The 12,305-nt window shown below is 35.6% G+C and overlaps 1 long non-coding RNA gene across 1 annotated transcript; it reads right to left on the minus strand.

Moving 5' to 3' along the window:
* LOC120311871 lies at window positions 1-10,771 on the minus strand. Its single transcript, XR_005557751.1, has 3 exons — window positions 10,691-10,771; window positions 10,397-10,591; window positions 1-584 (listed from the first exon to the last, which is right to left on the minus strand). It is a non-coding gene; the product is annotated as an uncharacterized LOC120311871 (long non-coding RNA).
* Window positions 10,772-12,305: the final 1,534 nt, after the last annotated feature.

Raw genomic sequence — 12,305 nt, forward strand, 5'->3', positions numbered from 1 at the left:
TTGTCTTTTCTATCACCTGTTACCAATTTACCTTTTTTTCCTTGCAACAGACCTACAATTCATTTGCCTTTTTAAAAACATATCTTAATAACTCCATTTTGTTGCTGTTGTTTTGCCATTTCTCCTGAAGTTTGTCCCATTCTGCATTTTAGTCTTTGTAACACAGTTTCTGGTAAATACTCTAGAGATCTTTGATTGTATAGTACAATCCCCCTTCAATTATCTAAATGTGTCTTTTTTTCAGTGTTTTAAGAAGCTTTGTGTTTCCACACTTTTCCTTCTAAATAATGCATTTAACTGGATTTTTAGTCCTTTCTGAATATTTTTCTCCTACAGGATTTGAAATCATTAGATTGATCTACCATTCAAGTTCACCAAAACACTCTTTCAAAATCCAATACCACAAGTCTCTCTCCATAATCAGCTTTAGTTCCCCTAAAAATTAAGAATTCCATTATTACTTCGTTGTATTTGCAATGTTTCTGTTCCTTCCACTTCCTCAATTAGGTTTTCCTTATTGATCCATATCCAGTCAAGAATAACTGAGCTTCTGATTCCTTCATCAGTTTCTGAAGGAGAAGGATCTGCAAAAAAGTCAGGAATTTTCAGAGTGAGTTTATATTCTGGTGCTATTTTTTCATACTTATTGGAAAATCTGCAGTTTGATTCTGAAAAGCATAATCCATATCGCCCCTTTGATTGGACAGGAGATAATAGCTACCAGCAATTGTATTTCTTATATTAAGTCTTCAATGTATTTTCACACAGATAATCTCTACAGTATTACCAAGTTAATTCAGTTAGAGTTCTGTGTGTCCATTTGTACCATGAAATGCAGATTTTCCTTCTCTTTCTACTGCTTTGTCCCTTTCAAGCAAACTGTATCCTTCATTTTTCACCAGTTCTCATTTATCTCTATTAAGTCATATTTTCCTTCCTGTACTGACAGTTCACGTTAATCTTGTTTATTTCCCATACTGTATTAGTATGAGTATAAGTACATAGAGAATGAAGGCCATGAACACTGAGCCAAGTTCCTTTCTTGGTGTTCATTGAATGATTTACTACAGCTGCATTGCAATAATATTCTCACTTAAAGTCTGAGAACATATCCCTGTATGTTGTATATGTATTAAAAAATGGAGATACCAGTAACTTTTTTCCAACATTATACACAGTTTCAGCCTGGGGTTGTCTCACACAGGAAATAGATATACAATAGGTATTGTATTTGGCCAATACAACTGGTTTATATGACATTTGTCCTGGATGACCGAGAATCTCCATAGACATTCAATGGGTTTATATGTGTCTTTTTGTTTTCTTATATCAGATTCACAGATTTATTCATTCATATACAATAATACAAAGAATTTCAGATTTTAAAATTTCAAATGTTAGCAGAATTTGACATTTTTGCTTTCTCTAGCTCTAACACATCTTTCCTCAAGGAAGCCTTTCTGAAGCATGAGGTCAAGGTTGCACATAAGGGTCATCTATGTGTGATATGGAAGTGTCAAGATAGCAACTGTGATTGTGCAGTTACATATGCCATCTTGACTTTTTAAAAAATTCTCACCCTCACAGAGGCCCCTGTTGTACACACTGAGACTAAATAGCTCATCTGTCACCTCATGTTTTGGATGCAACCCCATCAAGCTCCTCCAAAAGTTGCCATCACATTTGTAATTTTAATTAGATAGATAGTAGAAGAATACAAACTACATGGGGAATGAGATTGCTTAGTGTGATCTTCAGCTAAAAAAATATGCATTCCTGTATTAGATCATCACAGAAACTTCAGAAAAAGTTCAGATTCATTTTTTTAATATTTACAGGATTCCAGAAACTGTTTAAAGGCTTATTGTGAAAAACTATTTGGAAATGGTGGGGGGGGGGGAAATCAGAGAGAAATTTAGGAATTCAGACTTTAACCTTAAATTATATGATTTCTAGAGTTGTAAATTCTTCACACAGAAGAACTATAAAGTTGGTTGGCAGGGGAGACAAAACCTTCAGGAAACAAATGGAATAGTATATAAATTAAATACAGCTTTCAAAGGAAACCTGCTGAATTACATGGAGTGCAAGCCAGTATTTCCCTGATATGCTGTGGAGGTTGACTCAAATTGGATATACTAAATTGGACAAATAAGATGTTCCTTTCTAGCTGTCTTGTACTTAGATACTAAATTAATCACAATCAGATAATAACTTTATTATAGCTGTACATTGAGATAAATTTGAACAAGGAAAAGCATGACTAGAGATCATTGAATTATGAGGTGGATATAGATATAGAGGTGGAAGACTTGAATATGGGGAAAATCAAAGAGAAAAGCCAAGAGGACAGGTTCTGTGGAGACAGCATATTCCTAATAATGGATACCTGACCATCTCACATGCCTGTAATTAAGTTTAAATGATGCGAGTAGAAGCTATGTACTAGATTTAGTGCTAGAGTTTTATGATACTGACTTCCAAACATACCACTTTATTTTTAAATACTTTTAATTAAAGAGTTTTACAATATTAACATATATACAAACTGATATCAGTAAGAGAAGAAAAGAATAGAAAAAAAAAGAAGAGTCAGAAAAAGATTCTGTTGAGATATTCTGCTGTTTCTGATATTCCTTGCAAAAATATGGGCAAATTAATAATTCCACACCCTCTATGAAATTACATATGTGGTTCACTTTTTCCCACAACCCACCATTTATTCACAAATCTAGAAATTGGTATCAATTTTGTTCAAATGTTGGCAAAAAATCCATAAAGGTTTCCAGAACTTCATAAAAATATTTCTTATTTTAGCCCTGATCAAACGAGTCAACTTTATATACTTTTTATGGTTTGTAACATAGTGACAAAGAGGCATTTTTATCTCCCTGTCAAGTCTACTCCAAGGACCCAGGATAGGCAGATGTTGATGTTTGATGGGGTAAATACCTTTCTTTCCAGTAGTTCTGGAGCTGCTGGTCTTAGTTGCTCAGCCAACAGTCCTGAGTCCTGTATACTGTTTTCCACCAGATGTCTAGAAACTTCAACACCTAGCAGAGTTTGTGTTGGCCTGGGTGATAACCATGCCAGAATGTGTTTCTATAACATACTTCTCACCATGTTTTTTTAAGGGAGAGACACTCTTTGTTGGCTCCTCTGCAGAGACCTGTCCAGTATGGTTGAACCTCTGGTATAGCTCTCATCTTCCTCAGAGCAGACAAGCCCACAATTGCGTGAAGGTAGTGCCTCGCTGCAGAATACTTAGAATAATAATTATTGTTGCTTTTAAGAACTTAATCTTTAATTGATCAAGTTGCTTTAATTCATGCAATTGAATCTTCCCTTTCAAAAATTTCTTCAATCTTAGAAATGTTTTTTTTTTTTTGTAAATCCAAAAATATTGCTGAGGTCCTCCCGCATCTCTTGATTTGTCATTTTTATTTCTATTCGGGAAACAGTCCCACTGATAATGTTGCTGAAATATACCCACTGCACTTGCTCAGTTTTAACATTTTGTTTCATTGGGCTTATACAGCCTTTAAGTTCCTAAAATGGCTTAACATTCTGCCTTTCCCTCATATGCTCACTGAGGGATTACTATTCCTACAAAAATTTAGCTGTGCTATTTAAGATAAGTGTTAATACTTTTTTTTACACATTCCAGAATCTGACATCTGAATTTAATGGGAACAGAAAAAAATCATTTGGAATTATCAGCATGAACTGTGAACCATGGCTTGAGGCCAATATGTGAGCTGGGGGAAAAAGATATCATTTTTGAGACTCAAGACCCCAATCAAGATCATAAAATTGTTACAGATCATTCAGCACTACTTACTGAAAAATATCTGCCTTTGAAGCAAAAATATTAGCCCCTGTTCTTTGCATAAAATACTTGTATTAGCTACCCCACAGTGATTGTTCTTACAGGTTCAGGTAAGCTGTGCATTCTGCAGACCCCTCACATCCTGGACATAAACTGTTTTAAACTTAATAAATTGGTGCAAAGACAATTGCTGACCCTGAGGCTGTGAACAGAAGAGATTCTGATGATCAAAAAGAGAGGGAAGACTGAGGAAAGGATAAGAAGGATGATGAAAATATGACCTTCTCCATTGAATCCACTATCCAAGTATCTCCAAGAGACCTCTAGTCATATTGCAGAATTATCTGAGTTAAGACAATGTTCAATAGCTTTGAGAAGAATGACTGAGTGGACCAAATTAAGATAAGTATTTAATGGGAGAAGAAAGGAAAAAGAAGGAAGGCCCCAAAATTCCTATATTATAGTATTTGTAATTTGAAATAGCAAAATACACAAATCAACAAACATAATCTATATGAACAAATTTCTACCTATAGATGTACATTGAGAAATAACTGTGGATTTAAATGGGACTTCACCACTTGGTGGGAGATTATGAAGAGGTAATCTGTATTATCATATTAATTGCTTCTGGGCAACTTCAAGACTTCTTCTGTTCTCCTTTTATTGTTCAAGCATGCCTGGAATGGACTGTCCTTCAACTAGAGGACATATTCAAATAGAGAAATGTCCCTTAAATGTAGGAACCATGCCCACCTTCAGTAGTATGGTGAATAGTTGGTAAGAAGACTGGCAGACTAGAAAAAATCTTTGCCATTTCAGTTTCAGAGGGACTGCACCAAAGAGAATTGGATTTATTTCAGAATAATTACCCATTTCTGGCACTCTGAAGACCGCAAATTCAGCCATGCATTAGGAAATGTTTGACTCATTGCAAAACTTGATGACAAACTGGGAGAAATAAAGACTTTCTCTGTTTTGCAAATGCAAATTGAGGAGAAGATAAAATTTCAACATTCGTACAGAAACACATCTCCTATTCCATTCAAAGCAAAAGGTTGTAATAAATAGATAATTTTATTCCCTTTGGGGACTATTTGGCTTCATATTGATAAAAGAATGTGCCATCACTGCTGCTACTTTTCAGACTGATCAGCAACATTTGTCCCCAGTGATTTTAAACAGTAATCAATTATAAAGAAAAGGCAATTCAAGTATGAATTATCAATGTGCCTTGTTCATTCACAGTACACTGTGGTATCATTTTGAAGTTGCTCAGGCTGTGCTGAAGAGTAAGAGAAATAATACTAGACTTCGGCTAATTAATGGCTAGCCAAACCAAAAAGAACCCATGTTTGGAACAGAATGTAATCTCTTTTCTGCCTTGTCTAGCGAATGACCTTTTCTAGTGATCTTAATTAACTGTATTATGAATTAATTAATTTAATTGTATAATGAATAATCAGTCTAATGAAGTATATAGAGTAGAGTCCATTCAAATGCACAATTGCATGGAAATGCAACAGCATGCAGGATGGACTAAAGCAATGAGGACTGGGAAAATTCAGAAATGACTGATGAATAAAAGCATCAAGACTGAGGACATGAACATGAATTCAGGAGCTACTACACAACTTTTGGTAACTATCTGATAACTATCTCTCTGCCTATATTAGTTAAGCAAATGGTTGATTAATAATGTCCATCTCTAATTAGTTATGTTGGGATGGAGAGATTTATTAAAAAGGACAACTATTCAAGCTTTTATTCCATACAATTATTGTACTGTATACTGTTGACTTCTATAATGATTGCGCCCACCAGGGACAAAAATCTTGAGAGGTGAGGCAGCAAGTTTTCTATACATTATAGCAGTGTTTCTCAACCTTGACAATTTTAAGGCATGTGGACTTCAACTCCCAGAATTCCACAGCCAGCAATGCTGGCTGTGGAATTCTGGGAGTTGAAGTCCACATGCCTTAAAATTGTCAAGGTTGAGAAACACTGCATTATAGGATGTGTAGTATAGGATGTGTGAATAAAAAAATTATATAAAAGTGCATAGTTTGTTCACAGGCTAAGTAGGCCATCTCTTTTTCTGAACATAATTGATAGATTTCATTCAATCAAATTGTTGCTGACTCTCAGCAAACCACATAGATATAGTCGATTTTCTCCATGATGATCTGTCCATAACCTGGTCCTTCAGTTCTTTCAATGTGCATTAATCACCATTGTAACTGATTCTATCCACCTTTCTGCTGGTTGTCCTTTTCTTTTTCCTTTCAACTCTAGCCACATCCCACTTTTCCCAAAGAAACCAGATTAAGAATATTTTAGAATTTCTACATGTTTTCTTCCTATGCGTATAAGAGAGTTTGAACTGATCCTTGGCATGGCAGAAGGAATTGTTCCCTTTCCTTGCAGTTATGAAAATAAAAGATAGGAATCTTAACAGATTTCTAGCACAAAAGGATCTGCAACAAAGAACCTCATCCCAGACTCCATTTCATCAGTAATTTTGCTTATGTCACTTGCCAGTTTCAGAGCACAAGCTTGATCATTTATTTAGCATAATGTTATACTCAAATCAGGTAAATTACCCAAATGCTTGTGCTTAATTACCTATTTGCACATTCAGTGAACCAATTTGAACACCAAGATGTAGGAATTCTATGTAACTAAGTGAGGTGGGCATTTATGATTGCAATCAGTATACAATTCTTTGTATCTAGTTAAATGAACAGATTACAAATGTATAGGGTGAGTAAAGGGAATAACATGTTTTTTGTCAGCAAACAAGGAACCTGATGCAGAACTAAGCTTTTCACAAGAAAGACACCATGAAATTACAGATTAAGCCATGGTACTCACTTGTCTTCTATTCTGCTTGTCTAAAATGTTCTGCTTGTCTAAACTGTGTCAGTGGAAGGAGGTACAGTTTACTGCATCCATGGAGTTTCATCTGTTGTAGCAAGCAATAGGGATCTCATGTGAACAAAGAAAGGCATTGTTTAAAGGTTGAAATAATAGTTGACTGGTTCAGACTCTGGGATCTCCTGCTGTTGAATGTCAAGAAATTGGACTTAGAGATGGCTTCATTTGAGATACTGTAGAATTATTACCAGTTTAAGCCAATATATTAGAAATTATAGTTTGTGTTCCTGGCTATGTTTGTATAATAAGCTTAATTCACTTCATTTGTTTTCTAGGTTCACACAATACATTGAATCATAAACCAACTGAAAAGATTGAGTTTTCATTTTAGACTTAGAAAAGAAAAAAAAATCTTATATTTGCAATGTGGTTGGGGATTCATCTAAGCTAGAAATTTATTCTTGTAGAACACTTGCACTTTTAGTTTTCACAGACAGAAATCTGCCTCTATTACTGAACACACCCAATAATATTTCTTGACGTTATTATCTGGCTTGTCCTTTTTGGAAGAAACTTGCATTTGGAACATCACAGGCTACTTATAGTACCATTTGAAAACTGGTCAGGAATTGTTGGGTTGTTAATCACCCCTGTTCTTTTATTGGAGGATATCTGATATTTGTTACATCAGTAGTTCCTTCATCAGTTTACAAATGTATACAATAAGCTCTATAGAAATTCTAGACTAGTTTGTCCCAAATTGGTGTCTATAACTCCCATCAGTTTCAGCTAGCAACAGGAGAATATTACATCGTGAAACCTGTTCTTGTTCATTTTATAGGAATTTTAAAGCACAGGTCGATTAAGTACAGTTGGCTCTTTTTGTCTTATTATTTGTGTTTTGTTTGTTTTATTTGCCTTTCATCAGTTATCTTTATTTTAACTTGATTTATTGTACAATCAAGAATCTGCATTCAGTTTTGGTCACCACGATGTAAAAAAGATGTTGAGACTCTAGAAAGAGTACAGAGAAGAGCAACAAAGATGATTAGGGGACTGGAGGCTAAAACATGTAAGGAACAGTTGCTGGAATTGGGAATGTCTAGTTTAATGAAGAGAAGGACGAGGGGGGACATGATAGCAGGGTTCCAATATCTCAGGGGCTGCCACAAAGAAGAGGGAGTCAAGCTATTCTCCAAAGCGCTTGAAGGCAGGACAAGAAGCAATGGATGGAAACTACTCAAGGAGAGAAGCAACCTAGAACTAAGGAGAAACTTCCTGACAGTTAGAACAATTAAACAGTAGAACAACCTGACTCCAGAAGCTGTGAATGCTCCAACACTGGAAGTTTTTAAGAAGAGAATGGACAGCCATTTGTCCGAAATGATATAGGGTTGGACTAGATGACCTCCAAGGTCCCTTCCAACTTTACTACTACTACTACTACTATTATTATATATTTTGACCTTTGCCGTAGAAAAAACAGGAGCTTCTTGTCCCTTCCCACTCCTTTTCTTACTGGAAATGTATTATGTATGTCACTGCAAGAACTCAAACTTTCAGAAGCATATTTTTTGAGACAGGGGGATAAAGGAATGGAGGATCTTTGCATGCCCTTTTGTACCCAAATTAGTGAATTACCATTGGTAGAATCATATTGACTACATAATTTGTTGCTATGCCAAAGTGAATTTCAGTAGCACTCCTATTACCCCACTACCATGCATAGCTAGCTCACTTTCTTTGTTCAGTTCAGTTTAGTTTATGTTGTAGTCAAAATCTGAAACTTTAAACTTCCTTAAATAATGTTTCATCTTATGAACCAATTATACCAGCTTCTGGACAAGAAGACTTTATTCAAGCCTTAATACCATCCAATTGGATGGTCACAATGCTCTTTACATAGGGCTGCCCTTGAAAAGGCACCAGAGAGCAGGAAAAGAAATAATGGGTGGAAACTTGTCAAAGAGAGATCCAAACTAGAAGTAAGGAGAATTTTTCTGTCACAATTGATCAGTAGAACAGCTTGGGTCCTTGGGTTGTGGGTGGTCCATCACTGGAGGTTTTCAACTATTTGATTGAGATGGTATAAGACTCCTTCCTTGGGCAAGTGTTTGGACTAGAAGATCTCTGAGGTTCCTTCCAACACCATGATGCTATGATTCTATGTTTCATTCAGAATCTGAAACTGGTCCAGAAGATAGTGTTTTGGGATGCTCCATGATATTTTTCCATGCCAGCTCTCCTCTGTGAGCTTCACTGGTTCCCATGAGACTTCAGAATGGACCTTTAGAGCTTCTTCCAGTGGACTTCTGAGTGCAATTTAAGGTGCTGATTTTCACCTACAGAACTTTACACGGCACATGATCAGATTGTTTGCAGGACTGTCTCTCTCTAATTGTTTCCATTCACCCTAACTTGTCTTGTAAAACCTAGGAATCATGCCTTTCTCTGCCTCAACAGCTGCACAATGCAACAATGTCCCCACACACACATACCGAGATCTGGATGGCCCTGATCCTCCTGGCTTTATTTATTAACCAAATTGGACAGTGAGATGGGTGGCATATAAATTTAAATAAATAAGTAAATAAATTGGTATGTCACCCAATCCCAATAACTAAAGCAAAGAGGAAGAGTTTTAATAAGATATTTAAAACTTGGATATTCCTTTAGGCACCAGGAGACCAAATCAGCCTGAAGGACATATCTGCTTCTGACTTTACTGCTTGAAAAATAAGATAATTTTCAGACCATGGGCATTTGATATGAGCATGTGAGATAATAATGATAATGATGGTGATGGTGATGGTGACAACAATGATGACTATTGTTTTGGATGTTTGATTTTAGGTTGATAGGGTTTGGGGCTTTTTTAATCCACTGTGCACTCTTGTGACATGAGTGTCTGTATAAAATGCTTAAATCAAATCAAATATTTATTATGGCCATAGATCAGTATAGTATGCATACATGCATAAAATAAATGAATAAACAAAATATTCTTTTATAGACAGACATCCACATAGAAGGAAGCATGCCAGACAAGACATAAATGATAATGTAGTTTTCTGTGTCACAGAAATAAACACACAAATGCAAACAAAGCTTGTATAGCTATCAGATCACCTTTCTCACATGGAATCTCTAGTAGGAAATATGATTTTGGTCAATGGTAACATATCTAAGCGATTAAAATAGCACCCTTTTAATGGCTTAATTCCCACCTTGCAAAATATTGTGCTAATTGTTAATTATACCAGTCCAGTTTCCAACAGAATATCAATATTAAGGTACATTCATTTTATCAAGCACCAGTAATGAGACACACCATGCAGATGTTAGGAGAGAACTTGGTGCAAGTGACTTAAGCTTGAATTAAGTGAGTGACTTCTATTGCCAAATACCAGGGGGAATATTCACCCTTGGATTGCCAATAAAAAATGCTCACAAGTTGGGAAAACTCCATCAAGCTTGAAATTTAAATTGTTAAATATTTTTTTCTGCAATCCCAAAGTGATGACAATCTCTGCAGCTTAAAATGAAAATTGAATGTATTTAGCTTCACATAATGGGGCAAGTGGATGCCTTCTTTGCTATAAATGGGAATAGGGAGCTGATCTTTTTCTTGTAAATAATGAGTTTTTCAGCTTAATGATAGTTGCCTATGCTTTGAATCAACTCACTTACCTGGCCGTCAATTGTGAGGTAATGCTTTGTACCTCTCTTGCTATTATTTAATTGATAGAAAAGTCTTAGCATAATGCAGATGAATGAATCCACTCCAAAAATTCACCATGCAAACCAACGCATTCTCTCTCCAGGGCCAGCCAGCAGCCTTGATGCTTAGCAATTAGAGCTCAGTTCATGTCAGCAACTCCAAGCCTTTTAAAAGAAGAAGACAATAAATATATTTACAGTATAAATATTGCATGCAAATAAAGCCTAGAATGATTCTTTCTTTATAACTGAAGTCATTCTTACAGTACAAATCTCAAGCTGCCACTCGTCCTCATTATTCTTCTGTTATTTTCCATTGTTTTGAAGCAGCAGGAGAAGCAAAATAAAACCCTTCAAATGTCAAACTAGCAGGTTGTAAATAAACATCTCCCCGCTCCTTCCCCTTACTCAGTGCCAAACACATTTGTTCCATCCTCTGGTTTTGTTTTTTTTTAAGTTTAAAAAAAACATTACTCAGCGTAACATGAAGCCTAATTAAAATTTTACACAGTATGTCTTTTAATTAGATATGGCTGGAGCGGTGAAAGCTATCAATAAGTACCAGGATAATGGTAGAAAATAGCTTTTCAAAAATGAACAGCAGGCACGAATATACTTGGCCACAGGGTGCTGGTTGAAAGTCACAGTCTTGACAGTGGTTCAGAGCTGAAAAAAACCCAGATGAACCCTAGGGGACAGCCAAGAGATAGAGAAATTTATTAACTATTTTGCTGGAATATCATGTATACAGTATTCACTGCCTTGAGTTACTTATAAAGTAATACAGGGATAAAAATCAAACAGGCTGCAACTTTATCTTTATCTTTTACATTTATGATAGATAGTCAAATACATTTAAGAATATCATGCAGTTGCATATACACACAAGCATACAAACTTGAATTCTGTTTATATACATAATTTAGTTACATTATGCTATGCACAATTTCCATAAACCATTCAGCAGCTTTAGAATGAATTAATGCTTTTAAATTCCCTACATACAGGAGTCAAAACTGATCTATAAAAAATAATGATTTGACAAGAAGCAATATCACCTTTAACTTTATTTCAAATGTTCACAATAAGTACCTATTCTCTATAAGTCCTTGTTACCTTGCTTGCTTCTTTCTTTTGTGAAAGAGGATGAAAGAATAAGTTAAAACAATTTCTTTTTTTTAAAAAAAATCCTATGTAAATATTTATTTAGTTGAAGAATGCAGTAAACATAAAACAAAAGATTTAGGTGTGATTGGACTGTCACAGATACAATATAACAGGCAGAACCTTTATGTCACCTCAAATCACTGCAAGTATCATTCTTGTCAGTGGTATCGGTTGACACATTTTGCTACCACCAGTTGTCAAAGCCTGGTTCACACATGTACACTGGCCATTTGACAACTAGATTCTACATTATGACACATCTGTATAAAAGTGTGACAGCAAAGCGTGACTAAAATATTCTCCATGACCTTAGGCACAGAATACTTTCAATGAATCCTCTTCGCACATTCAATTGCTTCTCATTAGATACATACGTATCAACTGTCTCTCTGTGTTCTGTGTGTATAAACCACCCAAGAAGTACAATGAATCAGCTGTAGAGAATTTGCAGGCTCAGGACACAACACCCCTCCCCCCTAGCTTGGAACAATCCTGACACTTCAGTATTCTTAGTTTTGGGAAGACTGTCAAACTTCCTGACAGTCAAGCATGGAAGGGAGTGCCTGAGGTTGCCTCCACCCACAAGTTGCTATCCTTGCTAAGATACTCAAAATCATAAGTAAAACAAAATACATTATTAACTAATAACCTTAAGGGTAGTACCCCTTGTAGCTGGATAGCAACTTCACAAAGTCTGAAAGATATTTGGGAA

The sequence above is a fragment of the Crotalus tigris genome, unplaced genomic scaffold, assembly GCF_016545835.1.
Source record: "Crotalus tigris isolate CLP2741 ecotype Arizona unplaced genomic scaffold, ASM1654583v1 scf7180000018371.15429387391:27106975, whole genome shotgun sequence".
Classification (NCBI taxonomy): domain Eukaryota; kingdom Metazoa; phylum Chordata; class Lepidosauria; order Squamata; family Viperidae; genus Crotalus; species Crotalus tigris.